We start from the raw sequence: 24,667 nt of genomic DNA, 5'->3' as shown, positions 1-24,667 counted from the left end.
AAGACATTCCCAAACCACTCTTCCCCTTTACCTTTTAGCTTCGTTTCACTCAGAGCCAAAACATCCAGGTTCCTTTCCTCAAACATACTACCTATCTCTCCTTTTTTCTCATCTTGCTTACATCCACACACATTTAGACACCCCAATCTGAGCCTTCGAGGAGGATGAGCACTCCTCGCGTGACTCCTTCTTCTGTTTCCCCTTTTAGAAAGTTAAAATACAAGGAGGGGAGGGTTTCTGGCCCCCCGCTCCCGTCCCCTTTAGTCGCCTTCTACGACACGTGAGGAATGCGTGGGAAGTATTCTTAATCCCCTATCCCCAGGGATATATATATATATATATATATATATATATATATATATATATATATATATATATATATATATATATATATATATATATATAATAAGTTAGAATTGTTGTTGGAGAAGACGAGATCTGATTGTGCGCATAAGTTATCGCGCAGCCATGTTATTATGGCTCAAAACAAACAGACGGAGCCAACAAGTGATCAGATGGTCACCAGGTTTGTCATATCTACCTAACCTGTATAGTATCCTTGACTCCTAGTTGTTATTTGATATGTTGGGAATATCATATCTTGCAATTAAGAATATACATTTTTACTAGAGCCACTATATGGGGGAGGGAGATCCTATGTTAACAACCCCACAATGTTGTTTAGCACCCCGGGTCAACAGCGAGGGGCTGACAGTCACCAACTGACCCCCCATCACATCCCTCCCGCGGGAGGAGGGGGGAAGAGGCCACGTATGGGTACTCTTCTAATAGTGTTTAGCCAGTAAGGAACAAAGTAGCATATTGTAAGAGTAATGTAAGGAATTAATATGTAAAATAACCCGTGGCATGTATCATGAGTATAGCTGTAGGTTGATTATAGAAATTAAATTGTACGAGACATGTCATCATAGCAGTTTCCATATAGGATTGCGCCATATGCAGAAGTCTATTATTTACGGTGCTCAATTAAGTACATACAGTGATATAGTCTCAAATCAGGTCACCACGAAAATGTATCGAGTGTGGCCAAGTGACAAAGTGAAGTGGGAAGTTCAGAAAGTAACATAGCGATGTAATTAAGCATGGAAACTGAAACGATCGCCTTGGCAACCCAATGTGATTTCAACTCGCGCAGTAAGCAGACGAGACGTAGTTGTGGGTCAGTTCAGCACTATACGTCATTGGAGAGAGAGTTGCCCAGCTTAGGGGGGGGGGGGTAAGTTAAGTACCCTACTCCTATAGAGACAGTTACCCAGCATAACATTCAACATCCACTAAGAAATTCCGGTAAGCTAACACCTCGATTTGTTACAAAAGGTGTCTCTATACACTGTACATGGCTTGCCCACTGAGGATAAGGAGCCAATAATGTGTCTACAAGAGACACTGACAAATTCGATTCCCACAGGGCAGCAGGTGAGGCGTGGACAGCAGCTTGTGTCCCGTGCAGCATGTGTGAATATTGAGGACCTGCTTCTGGCGTGATTGACTCAACGCTGTTGTAGGAAACGCGACCACTGACGAACTGACCTGACGTGGAGCATGTGGGGCCATTGCTTGGCTAGACACACTCACGTCCATAGACCTGGCTGCCGTCCAGCTACTAACAATCCAGCTGAGACCATGTGTTACACTCTCAAGTGAATTGTCAGCACCAGAGAACAAGAAGCCATGTGCAATTGAGAATTAGGAGGTTTGTTTACCATTAGCATTTGTGTTAGAATGCATGCCATATTATGATACCGTGAGTAGTCAGATTTCTAGAATTGAGTAAACATCCGCGAACCCCTGCTTCACGATTATGTTCGTAGTGTTCCAACCAGTTAGGTATTAAGATTACAATCATTGCGTACTTACGCACATTTGATTGCTGGGTTGTGAGTACCCATATCATTCTATTAAGGAGTTAAATGTAAGAGGGTTATAGGCTTTTCCTTAGCCCACAGGAAAGTGAGTAGTTAAAGTATGCTTGGCAGTCCATTGCCATAGTTGAGTCATTAATGTCTGAATTAAGGGGATTTACTTAAACCATGGCTATGGGCCCCCGGGGTAATATGACGTGAACATCAACTATCAAGTAATAATCTCTAGTAACTACAACCAGTTATGACAATGACAGTATTCTTGTATTCTGCTTTATCTGTCTTGTATCTATCCTGTATATTTAACTGGGAGGTAAGTTTGAATGGAGAAAAACAGGAGGAAGTGAAGTGTTTTAGATATCTGGGAGTGGATTTGGCAGCAGATGGAACCATGGAAGCGGAAGTGAGTCACAGAGTGGGGGGGGAGGGCGAAAGTTCTGGAGGCGTTGAAGAATGTGTGGAAGGCCAGAACGTTATCTCGGCAAAGCAAAAATGGGTATGTTTGAAGGAATAGTGGTTCCAACAATGTTATATTGTTGCGAGGCGTGGGCTATAGATAGAGTTGTGCGGAGGGTGGATGTGCTGGAAATGAGATGTTTGAGGACAAAACGTGGTGTAAGGTGGTTTGATCGAGTAAGTAATGAAAGGGTAAAAGAGATGTGTGGTAATAAATAGAGTGTGGTTGAGAGAGCAGAAGAAGGTGTTTTGAAATGGTCTGGACATATGGAAAGAATGAGTGAGGAAAGATTGACTAAGAGGACATATGTGTCAGCAGAGGTGAAGAGAAGGAGAAACGGAAGACCAAATTGGAGGTGGAAAGATGGAGTGAAAGAGATTGAGCGATCGGGGCCTGAACGTGCAGGAGGGTGAAAGGCTTGCAAGGAATAGGATGAATTGGAACGATGTGGCATATCGGTGTCAACATGCTGTCAATGGACTGAACCAGGGCATGTGAAGCGTCTGGAGTAAACCATGGGCAGTTTTGTGGAGCCTGGATGTGGAAAAGGAGCTGTAGTTTCGGTGCATTACACATGACAGCTAGAGACTGAGTGTGAACGAATGTGGCCTTTTTTTTTTTTTTCTTTTTGGTCTGTTTTCCTGGAGCTACCTCGCTAAGGCGGGGGGTAGCGACACTATTTCCTAAATGGTGAGGTAGCGACAGTAATGGATGAAGGCAAGCAAGCATGAATATGTACATGTGAATATGTACATGTCTGTGAATGTGTATGTATATGAATGTGAGTGTATATGTAGATATTTATATGTATGTTTATGCGCGTGCATGAGCGTTTGTGTATATGGGAGCGTTGAAAAACGTGTTGAAGTCAAGAACGTTATCTTGGAAAGCAAAAATGGGTATGTTTGAAAGAATAGTAGTTCCAAAAATGTTATATTGTTGCGAAGCGTGGGATATAGTTTGAGTTGTGTGGAGGAGGGTAGATGTGCTGGAAATAAGATGTTTGAAGCAATATGTGGTGTGAGGTGGTTTGATCGAGTAAGTAATGAAAGGGTAAGAGAGATGTGTGGTAATGAAGAGTGTGGTTGAGAGAGCAGAGGAGGGTGTTTTGAAATGGTTTAGTCACATGGAGAGTGAGTGAGGAAAGATTGACCTAAAGGATATTTGTGTCAGAGGTGGAGGGAACGAGAAGTGGGAGACCAAATTGGAAGTGGGAAGATGGAGTGAAAAAGATTTTGAGTGATCGGGGCCTGAACATGCAGGAGGGTGAAAGGCGTGCAAGGAATAGAGTGAATTGGAACGATGTGGTATACCGGGGTCGACGTGCTGTCAATAGATTGAACCAGGGCATGTGAAGCATCTGGGGTAAACCATGGAAAGTTTTGTGGGGCCAGGATGTGGAAAGGGAGCTGTGGTTTCGTTGCATTACACATAACAGCTAGAGACTGAGTGTGAACGAAAGTGGCCTTTGTTGTCGTTTCCTAGCGATACCTCACGCACATGCGGGGGGAGGGGGTTGTCATTTCATGTGTGGCGGGGTGGCGTCAGGAATGAATAAGGGCAGACAGTATGAATTATGTACGTGTGTATATATGTATATGTCTATGTGTGTATATATATGTATTCGTTGAGATGTATAAGCATGTATATGTGCGTGTGTGGACGTGTATGTATATACATGTGTATGTGGGTGGGTTGGGCCATTCTTTTGTCTGTTTCCTTGCGCTACCTAGAACGCGGGAGACAGCGAAAAAAGTATAGAGGAGAAAGAATACTTCCCACGCATTCCTCACGTGTCGTAAAAGACGACTAAAGTGGACGGGAGCGGGGAGCTGGAAACCCTCCCCTCCTTGTATTTTAACTTTCTAAAAGGGGAAACAGAAAAAGGAGTCACCCGGGGAGTGCTCATCCTCCTCGAAGGCTCAGTTTGGGGTGTCTAAATGTGTGTGGATGTAACCAAGATGAGAAGAAAGGAGAGATAGGTAGTATGTTTGAGGAAAAGAACCTAGATGTTTTGGCTCTGAGTGAAACGAAGCTCAAGGGTAAAGGGGAAGAGTGGTTTGGAAATGTTTCGAGAGTAAAGTCAGGGGTTGGTGAGAGGACAAGAGCAAGGGAAGGAGTAACACTACTCCTGAAACAGGAGTGGTGGGAGTATGTGGTAGAGTGTAAGAAAGTAAACTCTAGATTGATATGGGTAAAACTGAACGTGGATGGAGAGAGATGGGTGATTATTGGTGCATATGCACCTGGGCATGAGAAGAAAGATCATGAGAGGCAAGTGTTTTGGGAGCAGCTGAGTGAGTGTGTTAGTAGTTTTGATGCACGAGACCAAGTTATAGTGATGTGTGATTTGAATGCAAAGGTGAGTAATGTGGCAGTTGAGGGAATAATTGGTGTACATGGGGTGTTTAGTGTTGTAAATGGAAATGAAGAGCTTGTAGATATGTGTACTGAAAAAGGACCTGTGATTGGGAATACCTGGTTTAAAAAGAGAGATACACATAAGTATACGTATGTAAGTAGGAGAGATGACCAGAGAGCGTTATTGGATTACGTGTTAATTGATAGACGCAGAAAAGAGAGACTTTTGGATGTTATTATGCTGAGAGGTGCAACTGGAGGGATGTCTGATCATAATCTTGTGGAAGCGAAAGTGAAGATTTGTATAGGCTTTCAGAGAAGAGAAAATGTTGGGGTGAAGAGAGTGGTGAGAGCAAGTGAGCTTGTAAAGGAGACTTGTGCGAGGAAGTACCATGAAAGACTGAGTACAGAATGGAAAAAGGTGAGAGCAAAGGACGTAAGGGGAGTGTGGGAGGAATGGGATGTATTTATTGAAGCAGTGATGGCTTGCGCAAAAGATGTTCGTAGCATGAGAAGTGTGGGAAATGGGCAGATTAGAAAGGGTAGTGAGTGGTGGGATGAAGAAATAAGATTATTAGTGAAAGAGAAGAGAGAGGCATTTGGACGAGTTTTGCAGGGAAATAGTGCAAATGACTGGGAGATGTATAAAAGAAAGAGGCAGGAGGTCAAGAGAAAGGTGGAAGAGGTGAAAAAGAGGGCAAATGAGAGTTGGGGAGGGAGAGTATCATTAAATTTTAGGGATGATGGAAAGATGTTTTGGAAGGAGGTAAATAAAGTGCGTAAGACAAAAGAACAAATGGGAACATCGGTGAAGGGGGCTAATGGGGAGGTGACAACAAGTAGTGGTGATGTGAGAAGATGGAGTGAGTATTTTGAAGCTTTGTTGAATGTGTTAGATGATAGAGTAGCAGATATATGGTGTTTTGTGTCGAGGTGGTGTGCGAAGTGAGAGGGTTAGGGAGAATGATTTGGTAAACAGAGAAGAGGTAGTAAAAGCTTTGCGGAAGATGAAAACTGACCAGGCAGCGGGTTTGGATGGTATTGCAGTGGAATTTATCAAAAAAGAGGGTAACTGGTTGGTAAGGATATCTGATGTATGTATGATTCATGGTGAGGTGCCTGAGGATTAGCGGAATGCATGCATAGTGCCATTGTACAAAGGCAAAGGGGATAAGAGTGAGTGCTCAAATTAGAGGTACAAGTCTGTTGAGTATTCCTGGGAATTCATATGGGACGGTATTCATAGAGGTGAAGGCATGTACAGAGCATCAGATTGGGGAAGAGCAGTGTGGTTTCAGAAGTGGTAGAGGATGTGTGGATCAGGTGTTTGCTTTGAAGAATGTATGTGAGAAATACTTAGAAAAGCAAATGGATTTGCATGTAGCATTTATGGATCTGGAGAAGGCATATGATAGAGTTGATAGAGATGCTCTGTGGAAGGTATTAAGAAAATATGGTGTGGGAGGTAAATTGTTAGAAGCAGTGAAAGGTTTTTATCGAGGATGTAAAGGATGTGTACGAGTAGGAAGAGAGGAAAGTGACTGGTTCTCAGTGAATGCCGGTTTGCGGCAGGTGTGCGTGATGTCTCCATTGTCGTTTAATTTCTTTATGGATGGGGTTGTTGATATGGAGGTAAATGCATGAGTTTTAGAGAAAGGGGCAAGTATGCAGTCTGTAATGGATGAGAGGGCTTGGGAAGTGAGTCAGTTGTTGTTTGCTGATGATACAGCGCTGGTGGCTGATTCGGGTGAGAAACCGCAGAATCTGGTGACTGAGTTTGGTAAAGTGTGTGAAAGAAGAAAGCTTAGAGTATATGTGAATAAGAGCAACGTTATTAGGTACAGTAGGGTTGAGGGACAAGTCAATTCGGAGGTAAGTTTGAATGGAGAAAAACTGGAGGAAGTGACGTATTTTAGATATTTGGGAGTGGATTTAGCAGCGGATGGAACCATGGAAGCGGAAGTGAGGCAAAGGGTTGGGGAGGGGGCGAAAGTTCTGGTAGCGTTGAAAAATGTGTGGAAGGCAAGAACATTATCTCGGAAAGCAAAAATGGGTATGTTACATGGTTGCGAAGCGTGGGCTATAGATAGAGTTGTGCGCAGGAGGGTGGATGTGTTGGAAATGAGATGTTTGAGGACAGTATGTGGTGTGAGGTGGTTTGATCGAGTAAGTAATGAAAGGGTAAGAGAGATGTGTAGTAATAAAAAGAGTGCGGTTGAGACAGCAGAAGAGGGTGTTTTAAAATGGTTTGGTCACATGGAAGAATGAGTGAGGAAAGATTGACCAAGAGGATATATATGTCGGAGGTGGAGAGAACGAGGAGAAGTGGGAGACCAAATTGGGGGTAAAAAGAGGGAGTGCAAAAGATTTTGAGCGATCGGGGCCTGAACACGCAGAAGGGTGAAAGGCGTGCAAGGAATAGAGGGAATTAGAACGATGTGGTATACCGGGTCGACTTGTTGTCAGTGGATTGAACCAGGGCATGTGAAACGTCTGGGGTAAACCATGGAAAGTTTGTGGGGCCTGGATGTTTAAAGGGAGCTGTGGTTTCGGTGCATTATACATGACAGCTAGAGACTGAGTGTGAACGAATGTGGCCTTTGTTATTCTTTTCCTGCCGCTACCTCGCGCGTATACGGGGGGAGGGGGTTGTCATTTCATGTGTGGCGGAGTGGCGATGGGAATGATTGAAGGCAGCAAGTATGAATTATGTACATGTGTATGTATGTATATGTCTGTGTGTGTATATATATATATATATATATATATATATATATATATATATATATATATATATATATATACACACAAGAGGTAAAAAAGAAGGGCAAATGAGAGTTGGGGTGAGAGAGTATCATTAAATTTTAGGGAGAATAAAAAGATGTTCTGGAAGGAGGTAAATAAAGTGCGTAAGACAAGGGAGCAAATGGGAACTTCAGTGAAGGGCGCAAATGGGGAGGTGATAACAAGTAGTGGTGATGTGAGAAGGAGATGGAGTGAGTATTTTGAAGGTTTGTTGAATGTGTTTGATGATACAGTGGCAGATATAGGGTGTTTTGGTCGAGGTGGTGTGCAAAGTGAGAGGGTTAGGGAAAATGATTTGGTAAACAGAGAAGAGGTAGTGAAAGCTTTGCGGAAGATAAAATCCGGCAAGGCAGCAGGTTTGGATGGTATTGCAGTGGAATTTATTAAAAAAGGGGGTGACTGTATTGTTGACTGGTTGGTAAGGTTATTTAATGTATGTATGACTCATGGTGAGGTGCCTGAGGATTGGCGGAATGCGTGCATAGTGCCATTGTACAAAGGCAAAGGGGATAAGAGTGAGTGCTCAAATTACAGAGGTATAAGTTTGTTGAGTATTCCTGGTAAATCATATGGGAGGGTATTGATTGAGAGGGTGAAGGCATGTACAGAGCATCAGATTGGGGAAGAGCAGTGTGGTTTCAGAAGTGGTAGAGGATGTGTGAATCAGGTGTTTGCTTTGATGAATGTATGTGAGAAATACTTAGAAAAGCAAATGGATTTGTATGTAGCATTTATGGATCTGGAGAAGGCATATGATAGAGTTGATAGAGATGCTCTGTGGAAGGTATTAAGAATATATGGTGTGGGAGGAAAGTTGTTAGAAGCAGTGAAAAGTTTTTATCGAGGATGTAAGGCATGTGTACGTGTAGGAAGAGAGGAAAGTGATTGGTTCTCAGTGAATGTAGGTTTGCGGCAGGGGTGTGTGATGTCTCCATGGTTGTTTGATTTGTTTATGGATGGGGTTGTTAGGGAGGTAAATGCAAGAGTTTTGGAAAGAGGGGCAAGTATGAAGTCTGTTGGGGATGAGAGAGCTTGGGAAGTGAGTCAGTTGTTCGCTGATGATACACCGCTGGTGGCTGATTCATGTGAGAAACTGCAGAAGCTGGTGACTGAGTTTGGTAAAGTGTGTGGAAGAAGAAAGTTAAGAGTAAATGTGAATAAGAGCAAGGTTATTAGGTACAGTAGGGTTGAGGGTCAAGTCAATTGGGAGGTGAGTTTGAATGGAGAAAAACTGGAGGAAGTGAAGTGTTTTAGATATCTGGGAGTGGATCTGGCAGCGGATGGAACCATGGAAGCGGAAGTGGATCATAGGGTGGGGGAGGGGGCGAAAATTCTGGGGGCCTTGAAGAATGTGTGGAAGTCGAGAATATTATCTCGGAAAGCAAAAATGGGTATGTTTGAAGGAATAGTGGTTCCAACAATGTTGTATAGTTGCGAGGCGTGGGCTATGGATAGAGTTGTGCGCAGGAGGATGGATGTGCTGGAAATGAGATGTTTGAGGACAATGTGTGGTGTGAGGTGGTTTGATCGAGTGAGTAACGTAAGGGTAAGACAGATGTGTGGAAATAAAAAGAGCGTGGTTGAGAGAGCAGAAGAGGGTGTTTTGAAGTGGTTTGGGCACATGGAGAGAATGAGTGAGGAAAGATTGACCAAGAGGATATATGTGTCGGAGGTGGAGGGAACGAGGAGAAGAGGGAGAACAAATTGGAGGTGGAAAGATGAAGTGAAAAAGATTTTGTGTGATCGGGGCCTGAACATGCAGGAGGGTGAAAGGAGGGCAAGGAATAGAGTGAATTGGAGCGATGTGGTATACCGGGGTTGACATGCTGTCAGTGGATTGAATCAAGGCATGTGAAGCGTCTGGGGTAAACCATGGAAAGCTGTGTAGGTATGTATATTTGCGTGTGTGGACGTATGTATATACATGTAAATGGGGGTGGGTTGGGCCATTTCTTTCGTCTGTTTCCTTGCGCTACCTCGCAAACGCGGGAGACAGCGACAAAGTATAATAAATAAATATAAAATAAATATATATATATATATATATATATATATATATATATATATATATATATATATATATATATATATATATATATATTTTTTCATACTATTCGCCATTTCCCGCGATAGCGAGGTAGCGTTAAGAACAGAGGACTGGGCCTTTGAGGGAATACCCTCACCTGGCCCCCTTCTCTGTTCCTTCTTTTGGAAAATTAAAAGAAAAAAAAAAAAAAAAAAACGAGAGGGGAGGATTTCCAGCCCCCCGCTCCCTTCCCTTTTAGTCGCCTTCTACGACACGCAGGGAATACGTGGGAAGTATTCTTTCTCCCCTATCCCCAGGGATATATATATATATATATATATATATATATATATATATATATATATATATATATATATATATATATATATATATATGTATATATATATATGCGTTAGCAAGGTAGCGCAAGGAAACAGACGAAAGAAATGGACCAACACACCCACATGCACATGTATGTACATACACGTCCACACACGCAAATATACATACCTATACATCTCAATGTACACATATATATACACACACAGACATATACATATATACATATGTACATAATTCATACTTTCTGCCTTTATTTATTCCCATCGCCACCTCGCCACACATGGTATAACAAACCCCTCCCCCCCTCATGTGTGCGAGGTAGCGCTAGGAAATGACAACAAAGGCCCCATTCGTTCACACTCACTCTCTAGCTGTCATGTAATAATGCCCGAAACCACAGCTCCCTTTCCACACCCAGGCCCCACAGAGCTTTCCATGGTTTACCCCAGACGCTTCACATGCCCTGGTTCAATCCCTTGAAAGCAAGTCGACCCTGGTATACCACATCGTTCCAATTCTCTCTCTTCCTTACACGCCTTTCACCCTCCTGCATGTTCAGCCCCCGATCACTCAAAATCTTTTTCACTCCATCTTTCCACCTCCAATTTGGTCTCCCACTTCTCCTCGTTCCCTCCACCTCTGAAACATATATCCTCTTGGTCAATCTTTCCTCACTCATTCTCTCCATGTGACCAAACCATTTCAAAACACCCTCTTCTGCTCTCTCAACCAAACTCTTTTTATTTCCACACATCTCTTTTACCCTTACATTACTTACTCGATCAAACCACCTCACACCACATATTGTCCTCAAACATCTCATTTCCAGCACATCCATCCTCCTGCGCACAACTCTATCCATAGCCCATGCCTCGAAACCATACAACATTATTGGAACCACTATTCCTTCAAACATACCCATTTTTGCTTTCCGAGATAATGTTCTCGACTTCCAAACATTCTTCAATGCTCCCAGAATTTTCGCCCCCTCCCCCACCCTATGATTCACTTCCGCTTCCATGGTTCCATCCGCTGCCACATCCACTCCCAGATATCTAAAACACTTTACTTCCTCCAGTTTTTCTCCCCTTAAACTTACCTCCCAATTGACTTGACCCTCAACCCTACTGTACCTAATAACCTTGCTCTTATTAAAATTTACTCTCAACTTTCTTCTTTCACACACTTTACCAAACTCAGTCACCAGCTTCTGCAGTTTCTCACATGAATCAGCCACCAGCGCTGTATCATCAGCGAACAACAACTGACTCACTTCCCAAGCTCTCTCATCCACAACAGACTTCATACTTGCCCCTCTTTCCAAAGCTCTTGCATTCACCTCCCTAACAACCCCATCCATAAAATTAAACAACCATGGAGACATCACACACCCCTCCCGCAAACCTACATTCACTGAGAACCAATAACTTTCCTCTCTTCCTACACGTACACATGCCTGACATCCTCGATAAAAACCTTTCACTGCTTCTAACAACTTGCCTCCCACACCATATATTCTTAATACCTTCCACAGAGCATCTCTATCAACTCTATCATATGCCTTCTCCAGATCCATAAATGCTACATACAAATCTATTTGCTTTTCTAAGTATTTCTCACATACATTCTTCAAAGCAAACACCTGATCCACACATCCTCTACCACTTCTGAAACCACACTGCTCTTCCCCAATCTGATGCTCTGTACATGTCTTCACCCTCTCAGTCAATACCCTCCCATATAATTTACCAGGAATACTCAACAAACTTATACCTCTGTAATTTGAGCACTCACTCTTATCCCCTTTGCCTTTGTACAATGGCACTATGCACGCATTCCGCCAATCCTCAGGCACCTCACTATGAGTCATACATACATTAAATAACCTTACCAACCAGTCAACAATACAGTCACCCCCTTTTTTTGATAAATTCCACTGCAATACCATCCAAACCTGTTGCCTTGCCGGCTTTCATCTTCCGCAAGAGGTGAAAAAGAGGGCAAATGAGAGTTGGGGTGAGAGAGTATCATTAAATTTTAGGGAGAATAAAAAGATGTTCTGGAAGGAGGTAAATAAAGTGCGTAAGACTAGGGAGCAAATGGGAACTTCAGTGAAGGGCGCAAATGGGGAGGTGATAACAAGTAGTGGTGATGTGAGGAGATGGAGTAAGTATTTTGAAGGTTTGTTGAATGTGTTTGATGATAGAGTGGCAGATATAGGGTGTTTTGGTCGAGGTGGTGTGCAAAGTGAGAGGGTTAGGGAAAATGATTTGGTAAACAGAGAAGAGGTAGTAAAAGCTTTGCGGAAAATGAATATATATATATATATATATATATATATATATATATATATATATATATATATATATATATATATATATATTTTTTTTTTTTCTCAAACTATTCGCCATTTCCCGCATTAGCGAGGTAGCGTTAAGAACAGAGGACTGGGCCTTTGAGGGAATACCCTCACCTGGCCCAATTCTCTGTATCTTCTTTTGGAAAATTAAAAAAGAAACCGAGAGGGGAGGATTTCCAGCCCCCCGCTCCCATATATATATATATATATATATATATATATATATATATATATATATATATATATATATATATATATATATATATATATATTTCTTTTTCTTTCAAACTATTCGCCATTTCCTGTGTTAGCGAGGTAGCGTTAAGAACAGAGAGCTGGGCCTTTGAGGGAATATCCTCACCTGGCCCCCTTCTCTGTTCCTTCTTTTGGAAAATTAAAAAAAATAATGATGAGAGGGGAGGATTTCCAGCCCCCCGCTCCCCCCCCCCCCCTTTTAGTCGCCTTCCACGACACGCAGGGAATACGTGGGATGTATTCTTATATGTATATATATATATATATATATATATTTTTTTTTTTTTTTTTTTTTTTTATACTTTGTCGCTGTCTCCCGCGTTTGCGAGGTAGCGCAAGGAAACAGACGAAAGAAATGGCCCAACCCCCCCCCCATACACATGTACATACACACGTCCACACACGCAAATATACATACCTACACAGCTTTCCATGGTTTACCCCAGACGCTTCACATCTGGGGTAAACCATGGAAAGCTGTGTAGGTATGTATATTTGCGTGTGTGGACGTGTGTATATATATATATATATATATATATATTGGAAAGGATCACAATTTTGCGCGTGATCACATGTTTACCAAATGGAGTCCTAGCTTCGTCTCTTCCATGTATATCAACTGACTGTTATATTTCTCTCTTGTGTCTCCCCTGATGATGTGATTATTACACGAAAGTGCACTTGGGAACTTTTCGTGTTTCATTTTCCCCGTGGACTCATAGGAATATATATATATATATATATATATATATATATATATATATATATATATATATATATATATATATATATATTTATATATATTACATTACGATTCTTACCTATCCTGGCAGGGTCGCCAATTCTTATGTTACGAATCTTTCTGTAAAGTTCCGTCATTTATATTTACTATGCGCACTGGATAACGCTGTATTAACGTTATGGGATTAAAACAAACACCAGGGTTAAATCCACATATAATACAAGAAATAAGAATACAAGGTGACACTCATTAATCGGGTACAAACACTTTCGTTAACACTTAACATTCAATATTCCACATTCTACATTCCAAGTAAGATTTCAAACCAGATCTCCTTCCTTTATGACAAGTTGACTATAGAAGTATGACACAAGCCACTTAGTCGTTGCGCAATTTCATGACAAGTTTTGATACATCGTTACACTTATACCTGACGTGACACAGTGTAACGTCTTGCAATCTAGGGCAGCGGTGGCTTCGGGGCTCGAGACAGAGGAAAGCCTTGATTACCTTGCTAGGCACGGGACTGCTGAAGGAATCGGCTCCCAGATGTTGTTGTTGTTGTTGTTGTTGTTAAGATCGACGGACCTGTTGGTCCGACACGGGCCTTTGCCTGTTGGTGGCCCGTTCCCTGGTTTTTAGTCTTGATTTATTCTCACTTGGGAGGTGGGACTTCCCTTATGGTCTGTAGTAGGTGTCCTATATGGTTTCTTTGAACCCTCTGAAATAGTGAGGCCGCTGGTAGTACGTGGTCTTCCTCACTGAAATCAGGAACTCTTTCACGGAGACTTTGTGTCACTTGACAGTCCAGCATGTAGTGTTCCAGTGGGTGCGTTGACGGCTCCTGGCAGTAGACGCAGTCCTTGATGACGCAGTCCTTGATGACGCCGTCAGTTCGTTGCCAGCTGTATTGGTACCCCAGTCGTAGACGGTGTAGATTGACCAGGGTATTCCTGCTCATGTCTCTGTCGTTATATGGTGGCTCCAATGACGCGGCCACCATGTACCACTTAACTGACATGGATCCGGCATTGTAGGCGTCCAGGAGATTCTTCTTGATCCAGAGCCTTGCTGCTGTCTGTAGCTGGTGCTTCATTTGTAGCTGGCTTACTGGAACGTGCATCTGGATGTTGTTGAAGCGTGTAGCTGCTTTAGCTGCCTCGTCTGGTGTCTCGTTTCCCTCGATCCCCACGTGACTGGGGATCCAGTGTATGGTGACGGGACGTCCCTGTGGCTGCAGCTCTTGGAGCTGAGCGAGGATCGAGGTGACAAGCTTGATGTTGTTCTTTGGGCGGCTGTGTTGCAGCGCTTGCACTGATGACTTGGAGTCCGTGTGTATTATCACGAGTGCGAGGTGGCTGCATGTTCCAGGGTTTTGGAGATGGCTGTTAGCTCCGTCTGTAGCGTGGAGCAGCCATTTGACAGCCTACAGAGACGTGTATGACCTTGTGTGTGGAAGGCCGCAGCTCTCGACCTTCCCTCATCTGTCAGGTCCACTGATGCGTCTGTGAAGTATGCCACAGCTCCAGCAGGCGTCTCAGTGGCCATGGCTCTCAGACTCAGTCTTTTGATGTCTTCCTGCTGGAGGCTAGACTTTTTGTCTCCTAAGACTGACTGCGAAGATGGCTGGTGGAGGGTCCCATGGAGGTGGTGAACTATACCGATGGTGTGGTGCGTCTTCAGTCTGCAGTGTGGATGTCTCCGCTCGGTAGGCGTGGATGATATTGGCCGCCACGTGCGACCCGGAGGTTCCTCGCGTCCTTTGGTCTCGGTGATGGGCGGCCTGGATTTTGACTTTCGTGGTGGAGGGTTTGCTCGACCTGCAGATCTTGGCTCGGGTCGCCGTTGTTATCTGTGTGACCCTTGGTGATAGCAGTGGCAGCCACGTCACCATCTGCAGGTTGCAGGTGCTGGTCCACATGGGAGCTCCCAGCATGGTCCTGAGTGTATCATTTTGCATGACCTCCATGTTGGTCAGCGGGTCCTCCCTCAGGTCTGTGAGTGCTGGAGCACACTGGTCTACCAGCGAGCTGATGGCCGCGGTGTAGTGGGTCCTGAGCACCTCCATGTTGGCCCCAGCGGCTGGGCTGGTCAGTGACGTCATTAGGTTTTCTCTGTTTCTCGTTCTCTGTTGGAGATACTGAAGCTGCGTCCGTGAAGCTGAGTTTGTGGTCAACCCACACTCCAAGACACCTGGTGGGTGTCGGTCGGTCCAGGTTACCGACGTTCCCTGAAGGGAGAGCATCCTGTCTGGTCTCGTGGAGCAGAAGGCCATCGCACTTGACTTGTTTGGATTCATCTTGAGCCACAGTCTGTTGCACTCATTTCCAATCAGCTTAAGCGCGTGTTGGGCGTTATTGACTCTCCTGCGTCCTCGCACTATCAGCTGGAGATCATCAACGTAGCAGAGGAACTTAGCTGTAGGCCTGAAGGGGAGCTTCACAAGATTCTCCATCACGATGTTGAAGAGTCGGGCTGAGGATGCCTCCTTGTGGGCTGCCATTCTCGAGGGGCTTTTATGACGAGGCGACTCCTTGGAATCGTACTCGTTCCTGGCGATGCATCAGGTAGTCTGGATCCACCCGACGAGCCTGCCCTGGACTCCCTTCTCAGCTAGAGTCTCTAGTATCGCCAGCGGACTGGCGAGCTCGAAGGCTTTTTCTAGATCCAGGCAGACGACTATAGCCGGTTTGCTGTCAATAATGCTCAGTATCTCCGCTACTCCGCTGAGTAGTAATCAGCAGGTCGGTTGCGGGACGCGCCACTCATCTTGGCCACCTGACTTGGTGTGTGAGATGACAGGTACACGTGGGACCGGTCCAGGAATCCCTTGGGACCTCCCAGGTCACCATGCGGTTTATGTAAGCATACAAATTCCCTATCATACACACTACCAACACGCAGGTTCGTAACAATATATATTTATATTATATATATATAATATATATATGTGTATGGGGGGGGGGGGTTGGGCCATTTCTTTCGTCTGTTTCCTTGCGCTACCTCGCAAACGCGGGAGACAGCGACAAAGTATAAAAAAAAAAAAAAAAAAAAAAAAAAATATATATATATATATATATTTTTTTTTTTTATATTATACTTTGTCGCTGTCTCCCGCGTTTGCGAGGTAGCGCAAGGAAACAGACGAAAGAAATGGCCCAACCTCCCCCCATACACATGTATATACATATGTCCACACACGCAAATATACATACCTACACAGCTTTCCATGGTTTACCCCAGACGCTTCACATGCCTTGATTCAATCCTCAGACAGCACGTCAACCCCGGTATACCACATCGCTCCAATTCACTCTATTCCTTGCCCTCCTTTCACCCTCCTGCATGTTCAGGCCCCGATCACACAAAATCTTTTTCACTCCATCTTTCCACCTCCAATTTGGTCTCCCACTTCTCCTCGTTCCATCCACCTCCGACACATATATCCTCTTGGTCAATCTTTCCTCACTCATCCTCTCCATGTGCCCAAACCACTTCAAAACACCCTCTTCTGCTCTCTCAACCACGCTCTTTTTATTTCCACACATCTCTCTTACCCTTACGTTACTCACTCGATCAAACCACCTCACACAACACATTGTCCTCAAACATCTCATTTCCAGCACATCCATCCTCCTGCGCACAACTCTATCCATAGCCCACGCCTCGCAACCATACAACATTGTTGGAACCACTATTCCTTCAAACATACCCATTTTTGCTTTCCGAGATAATGTTCTCGACTTCCACACATTCTTCAAGGCCCCCAGAATTTTCGCCCCCTCCCCCACCCTATGATCCACTTCCGCTTCCATGGTTCCATCCGCTGCCAGATCCACTCCCAGATATCTAAAACACTTCACTTCCTCCAGTTTTTCTCCATTCAAACTCGCCTCCCAATTGACTTGACCCTCAACCCTACTGTACCTAATAACCTTGCTCTTATTCACATTTACTCTTAACTTTCTTCTTCCACACACTTTACCAAACTCAGTCACCAGCTTCTGCAGTTTCTCACATGAATCAGCCACCAGCGCTGTATCATCAGCGAACAACAACTGACTCACTTCCCAAGCTCTCTCCTCCCAAACAGACTTCATACTTGCCCCTCTTTCCAAAACTCTTGCATTTACCTCCCTAACAACCCCATCCATAAACAAATTAAACAACCATGGAGACATCACACACCCCTGCCGCAAGCCTACATTCACTGAGAACCAATCACTTTCCTCTCTTCCTACACGTACACATGCCTTACATCCTCGATAAAAACTTTTCACTGCTTCTAACAACTTGCCTCCCACACCATATATTCTTAATACCTTCCACAGAGCATCTCTATCAACTCTATCATATGCCTTCTCCAGATCCATAAATGCTACATACAAATCCATTTGCTTTTCTAAGTATTTCTCACATACATTCTTCAGAGCAAACACCTGATCCACACATCCTCTACCACTTCTGAAACCACACTGCTCTTCCCCAATCTGATGCTCTGTACATGCCTTCACCCTCTCAATCAATACCCTCCCATATAATTTACCAGGAATACTCAACAAACTTATACCTCTGTAATTTGAGCACTCACTCTTATCCCCTTTGCCTTTGTACAATGGCACTATGCACGCATTCCGCCAATCCTCAGGCACCTCACCATGAGTTATACATACATTAAATAACCTTACCAACCAGTCAACAATACAGTCACCCCATTTTTTAATAAATTCCACTGCAATACCATCCAAACCTTCTGCCTTGCCGGCTTTCTTCTTCCGCAAAGCTTTCACTACCTCTTCTCTGTTTACCAAATCATTTTCCCCAACCCTCTCACTTTGCACACCACCTCGACCAAAACACCCTATATCTGCCACTCTATCATCAAACACATTCAGCAAACCTTCAAAATACTCACTCCATCTCCTTCTCACATCACCACTACTTGTTATCACCTCCCCATTTGCGCCTTTCACTGAAGTTCCCATTTGCTCCCTTGTCTTACGCACTTTATTTACCTCTTTCCAGAACATCTTTTTATTCTCCCTAAAATTTAATGATACTCTCTCACCCCAACTCTCATTTGCCCTTTTTTTCACCTCTTGCACCTTTCTCTTGACCTCCTGTCTCTTTCTTTTATACATCTCCCACTCAATTGCATTTTTTCCCTGCAAAAATCGTCCAAATGCCTCTCTCTTCTCTTTCACTAATACTCTTACTTCTTCATCCCACCACTCACTACCCTTTCTAATCAACCCACCTCCCACTCTTCTCATGCCACAAGCATCTTTTGCGCAATCCATCACTGATTCCCTAAATACATCCCATTCCTCCCCCACTCCCCTTGCTTCCATTGTTCTCACCTTTTTCCATTCTGTACTCAGTCTCTCCTGGTACTTCCTCACACAGGTCTCCTTCTCAAGCTCACTTACTCTCACCACCCTCTTCACCCCAACATTCACTCTTCTTTTCTGAAAACCCATACAAATCTTCACCTTAGCCTCCACAAGATAATGATCAGACATCCCTCCAGTTGCACCTCTCAGCACATTAACATCCAAAAGTCTCTCTTTCGCACGCCTGTCAATTAACACGTAATCCAATAACTCTCTGGCCATCTCTCCTACTTACATAAGTATACTTATGTATATCTCGCTTTTTAAACCAGGTATTCCCAATCATCAGTCCTTTTTCAGCACATAAATCTACAAGCTCTTCACCATTTCCATTTACAACACTGAACACCCCATGTATACCAATTATTCACTCAACTGCCACATTACTCACCTTTGCATTCAAATCACCGATCACTATAACCCGGTCTCGTGCATCAAAACCACTAACACACTCATTCAGCTGCTCCCAAAACACTTGCCTCTCTTGATCTTTCTTCTCATGCCCAGGTGCATATGCACAAATAATCACCCACCTCTCTCCATCAACTTTCAGTTTTACCCATATTAATCGAGAATTTACTTTCTTACACTCTATCACATACTCCCACAACTCCTGTTTCAGGAGTATTGCTACTCCTTCCCTTGCTCTTGTCCTCTCACTAACCCCTGACTTTACTCCCCAGACATTCCCAAACCACTCTTCCCCTTTACCCTTGAGCTTCGTTTCACTAAGAGCCAAAACATCCAGGTTCCTTTCCTCAAACATACTACCTGTCTCTCCTTTTTTCACATCTTGGTTACATCCACACACATTTAGGCACCCCACTCTGAGCCTTCGAGGAGGATGAGCACTCCCCGCGTGACTCCTTCTCCTGTTTCCCATTTTAGAAAGTTAATACAAGGAGGGGAGGATTTCTGGCCCCCCGCTCCCGTCCCCTCTAGTCGCTTTCTACGACACGCGAGGAATACGTGGGAAGTATTCTTTCACCCCTATCCCCAGGGATAATATACATATATATATATACATATACACATACACACACATACACATACATACGCACATATACACACACACACACATACATATACATACATATGAAAAATGTAAGAAACAATTTAGAAAACTGAAACTTCTAGTATATAACTTCTATATATATATATATATATATATATATATATATATATATATATATATATATATATATATATATATATATAGTATATGGTGTGAGAAGTAAGTTGCTACAAGCAGTGAAAAGTTTTTATCGAGGATGTAAGGCATGTGTACGAGTAGGAAGAGAGGAAAGTGATTGGTTCTCAGTGAATGTCGGTTTGCGTCAAGGGTGCGTGATGTCTCCATGGTTGTTTAATTTGTTAATGGATGGGGTTGTTAGGGAGGAGAATACAAGAGTTTTGGAGAGAGGGGCAAGTATGCAGTCTGTTGTAGACGAGAGAGCTTGGAGTGAGTGGTTGATTCGGGTGAGAAACTGCAGAAGCTGGTGACTGAGTTTGGCAAAGTGCGTGAATGAAGAAAGCTGAGAGTAAATGTGGATAAGAGCAAGGTTATTAGGTACAGTAGGGTTGAGGGACAAGCAAATTGGGAGGTGGGTTTGAATAGAGAAAAACTGGAGGAAGTGAAGTGATTTGGATATCTGGGAGTGGATTTGGCAGCGGATGGAACCATGGAAGCGGAAGTGTGTCATAGGGTGGGGGAGAGGGCGAAGGTTCTGGGAGCACTGAAAAATGTATGGAAGGCAAGAACGTTATCTTGAAGAGAAAAAATGGGCATGATTGAAGGAATAAAGGTTCCAACAATGTTATATGGTTGTGAGGCATGGGCTATAGATAGGGTTGTGGGGAGGAGGGTGGATGAGTTGGAAATGAGATGTTTGAGGACAATATGTGGTGTGAATTAGTTTGATCAAGTAAGTAATGAAAGGGTGAGGGTGATGTTTGGTGATACAAAGAGTGTAATTGAGAGAGCAGAAGAGGATGTATTGAAATGGTTTGGTCACATAGAGAGAATGAGTGAGGAAAGATTGACAAAGAGGATATATGTGTCAGAGGTAGGAGGGAACGAGGAGAAGTGGGAGACCAAATTGGAGGTGGAAGGATGGAGTGAAAAAGATTTCGAGCGATAGGGGCCTGAACGTACAGGTGGGTGTAAGGCGCGCAAGGAATACTGAATTGGAACGATGTGGTATACCGGGGTCGACGTGCCGTCAATGGTTTGAACCCGGGAATGTGAAGCGTCTGGGATAAACCACGGAAAGTTTTGTCGGGCCTGGATGTGGAAAGGAAGCTGTGGTTTCGGTGCATTATACATGACAGCTAGAGACTGAGTGTGAACGAATGTGGCCTTTGTTGTCTTTTCCTAGTGCTACCTCGCACGGGGAGGGAGGATGCTGTTTCATGTGTGGCGGGGTTGTGACAGGAATGAATAATGGCAGCAAGTATGAATTATGTGCATGTGTGTATATGTTTGTATATATATATATATATATATATATATATATATATATATATATATATATATATATATATATATATATATATATATAAGATATGGTTGTACTTTGTGTACTGAAGACAATTGAGAAACATCATAAGCCAATATTCCTGTTTCATGATAAGAGAAGTGGACCAGGCAGTATGATGCAGTGGTTAAATTGATGAAAACTACTATTGACGTTTGTGTAAATAAATTATACATTTCCCTTTTCCATAGCCAGAGATTGAACCATTATGTGACATTCATTTTTCATTTCATTTCAAGCTAGAAGTTTCAGTTTTCTAAATTATTTCTTACATTTTTCATATGTATATATATATATGTATGTGTGTGTGTCTGTGTATGTGCGTATGTATGTGTGTATATATGTGTATATATATGTATTATCCCTGGGGATAGGGGTGAAAGAATACTTCCCACGCATTCCTCGCGTGTCGTAGAAGGCGACTAGAGGGGACGGGAGCGGGGGGGCCAGAAATCCTCCCCTCCTTGTATTTTCAACTTTCTAAAATGGGAAACAGAAGAAGGAGTCACGCGGGAAGTGCTCATCCTCCTCGAAGGCTCAGACTGGGGTGTCTAAATGTGTGTGGATGTAACCAAGATGGGAAAAAAGGAGAGATAGGTAGTATGTTTGAGGAAAGGAACCTGGATGTTTTGGCTCTTAGTGAAACGAAGCTCAAGGGTAAAGGGGAAGAGTGGTTTGCGAATGTCTTGGGAGTAATGTCAGGGGTTAGTGATAGGACAAGAGCAAGGGAAGGAGTAGCAGTACTCCTGAAACAGGAGTTGTGGGAGTATGTGATAGAATGTAAGAAAGTAAATTCTCGATTGATATGGGTAAAACTGAAAGTTGATGGAGAGAGATGGGTGATTATTGGTGCATATGCACCTGAGCATGAGAAGAAAGATCATGAGAGGCAAGCGTTTTGGGAGCAGCTGAATGAGTGTGTTAGTGGTTTTGATGCACAAGACCGGGTTATAGTGATGGGTGATTTGAATGCAAAGGTGAGTAATGTGGCAGTTGAGTGAATAATTGGTATACATGGGGTGTTCAGTGTTGTAAATGGAAATGGTGAAGAGCTTGTAGATTTATGTGCTGAAAAAGGACTGGTGATTGGGAATACCTGGTTTAAAAAGCGATATATACATAAGTATAAGTATGTAAGTAGGAGAGATGGCCAGAGAGCGTTATTGGATTACGTGTTAATTGACAGGCGCGCGAAAGAGAGACTTTTGGATGTTAATGTGCTGAGAGGTGAAACTGGAGGGATGTCTGATCATTATCTTGTGGAGGCTAAGGTAAAGATTTGTATGGGTTTTCAGAAAAGAAGAGTGAATGTTGGGGTGAAGAGGGTGGTGAGAGTAAGTGAGCTTGGGAAGGAGACTTGTGTGAGGAAGTACCAGGAGAGACTGAGTACAGAATGGAAAAAGGTGAGAACAATGGAAGTAAGGGGAGTGGGGGAGGAATGGGATGTATTTAGGGAATCAGTGATGGATTGCGCAAAAGATGCTTGTGGCATGAGAAGAGTGGGAGGTGGGTTGATTAGAAAGGGTAGTGAGTGGTGGGATGAAGAAGTAAGATTATTAGTGAAAGAGAAGAGAGATGCATTTGGACGATTTTTGCAGGGAAAAAATGCAATTGGGTGGGAGATGTATAAAAGAAAGAGACAGGAGGTCAAGAAAAAGGTGCAAGAGGTGAAAAAGAGGGCAAATGAGAGTTGGGGTGAGAGAGTATATTTAAATTTTAGGGAAAATAGAAAGATGTTCTGGAAGGAGGTAAATAAAGTGCGTAAGACTAGGGAGCAAATGGGAACTTCAGTGAAGGGCGCAAATGGGGAGGTGATAACAAGTAGTGGTGATGTGAGAAGGAGATGGAGTGAGTATTTTGAAGGTTTGTTGAATGTGTTTGATGATACAGTGACAGATATAGGATGTTTTGGTCGAGGTGGTGTGCAAAGTGAGAGGGTTAGGGAAAATGATTTGGTAAACAGAGAAGAGGTAGTAAAAGCTTTGCGGAAGATGAAAGCCGGCAAGGCAGCAGGTTTGGATGGTATTGCAGTGGAATTTATTAAAAAAGGGGGTGACTGTATTGTTGACTGGTTGGTAAGGTTATTTAATGTATGTATGACTCATGGTGAGGTGCCTGAGGATTGGCGGAATGCGTGCATAGTGCCATTGTACAAAGGCAAAGGGGATAAGAGTGAGTGCTCAAATTACAGAGGTATAAGTTTGTTGAGTATTCCTGGTAAATTATATGGGAGGGTATTGATTGAGAGGGTGAAGGCATGTACAGAGCATCAGATTGGGGAAGAGCAGTGTGGTTTCAGAAGTGGTAGAGGATGTGTGGATCAGGTGTTTGCTTTGAAGAATGTATGTGAGAAATACTTAGAAAAGCAAATGGATTTGTATGTAGCATTTATGGATCTGGAGAAGGCATATGATAGAGTTGATAGAGATGCTCTGTGGAAGGTATTAAGAATATATGGTGTGGGAGGCAAGTTGTTAGAAGCAGTGAAAAGTTTTTATCAAGGATGTAAGGCATGTGTACGTGTAGGAAGAGAGGAAAGTGATTGGTTCTCAGTGAATGTAGGTTTGCGGCAGGGGTGTGTGATGTCTCCATGGTTGTTTAATTTGTTTATGGATGGGGTTGTTAGGGAGGTGAATGCAAGAGTTTTGGAAAGAGGGGCAAGTATGAAGTCTGTTGTGGATGAGAGAGCTTGGGAAGTGAGTCAGTTGTTGTTCGCTGATGATACAGCGCTGGTGGCTGATTCATGTGAGAAACTGCAGAAGCTGGTGACTGAGTTTGGTAAAGTGTGTGAAAGAAGAAAGTTAAGAGTAAATGTGAATAAGAGCAAGGTTATTAGGTACAGTAGGGTTGAGGGTCAAGTCAATTGGGAGGTGAGTTTGAATGGAGAAAAACTGGAGGAAGTAAAGTGTTTTAGATATCTGGGAGTGGATCTGGCAGCGGATGGAACCATGGAAGCGGAAGTGGATCATAGGGTGGGGGAGGGGGCGAAAATCCTGGGAGCCTTGAAGAATGTGTGGAAGTCGAGAACATTATCTCGGAAAGCAAAAATGGGTATGTTTGAAGGAATAGTGGTTCCAACAATGTTGTATGGTTGCGAGGCGTGGGCTATGGATAGAGTTGTGCGCAGGAGGGTGGATGTGCTGGAAATGAGATGTTTGAGGACAATGTGTGGTGTGAGGTGGTTTGATCGAGTAAGTAATGTAAGGGTAAGAGAGATGTGTGGAAATAAAAAGAGCGTGGTTGAGAGAGCAGAAGAGTGTTTTGAAATGGTTTGGGCACATGGAGAGAATGAGTGAGGAAAGATTGACCAAGAGGATATACGTGTCGGAGGTGGAGGGAACGAGGAGAAGTGGGAGACCAAATTGGAGGTGGAAAGATGGAGTGAAAAAGATTTTGTGTGATCGGGGCCTGAACATGCAGGAGGGTGAAAGGAGGGCAAGGAATAATGTGAATTGGATCGATGTGGTATACCGGGGTTGACGTGTTGTCAGTGGATTGAATCAGGGC

General features: G+C 43.4%; 1 long non-coding RNA gene across 2 annotated transcripts in view; it reads left to right on the top strand.

Moving 5' to 3' along the window:
- The first annotated feature begins 1,165 nt into the window (after positions 1 to 1,165).
- The window catches only part of LOC139756474 (uncharacterized), a 33,761-nt gene continuing 10,259 nt past the window's right edge, over positions 1,166 to 24,667 (top strand). For both annotated transcript variants that reach the window (XR_011714354.1, XR_011714353.1), the window contains exons 1-2: positions 1,166 to 1,308; positions 1,430 to 1,714. This is a non-coding gene — a long non-coding RNA (uncharacterized lncRNA). The remainder of the gene's footprint in view (positions 1,309 to 1,429; positions 1,715 to 24,667) is intronic.

The sequence above is a fragment of the Panulirus ornatus genome, chromosome 22 (assembly GCF_036320965.1).
Source record: "Panulirus ornatus isolate Po-2019 chromosome 22, ASM3632096v1, whole genome shotgun sequence".
NCBI classification, from domain to species: domain Eukaryota; kingdom Metazoa; phylum Arthropoda; class Malacostraca; order Decapoda; family Palinuridae; genus Panulirus; species Panulirus ornatus.
Note: the sequence above shows the minus strand (reverse complement) of the source record. Positions and strands in the feature narration are given on the sequence as shown.